Genomic DNA, 224 nt, shown 5'->3' with positions numbered 1-224 from the left:
TGCGCCATGAGTCAGGATTTTATTTCATCCGAACACATTATCATTTATTTGGGTCTCTGCAGAGGTCTTCCTGTTTGAATTCAACTACTTTAAGCTTCACAAATCAAACCGCGGGCATCACTTGAATACCAATGCAGTGCTAATACATTCAGTGTGATGCCTGTAGTGTTGTGTTTGTGCCAGCAGAGGGCCGTGTGTTATTTATGCTGCGCTGGATTCATTAC

This window comes from Misgurnus anguillicaudatus, unplaced genomic scaffold, assembly GCF_027580225.2.
Source record: "Misgurnus anguillicaudatus unplaced genomic scaffold, ASM2758022v2 HiC_scaffold_29, whole genome shotgun sequence".
Taxonomy (NCBI): Eukaryota; Metazoa; Chordata; class Actinopteri; order Cypriniformes; family Cobitidae; genus Misgurnus; species Misgurnus anguillicaudatus.
Note: the sequence above shows the minus strand (reverse complement) of the source record.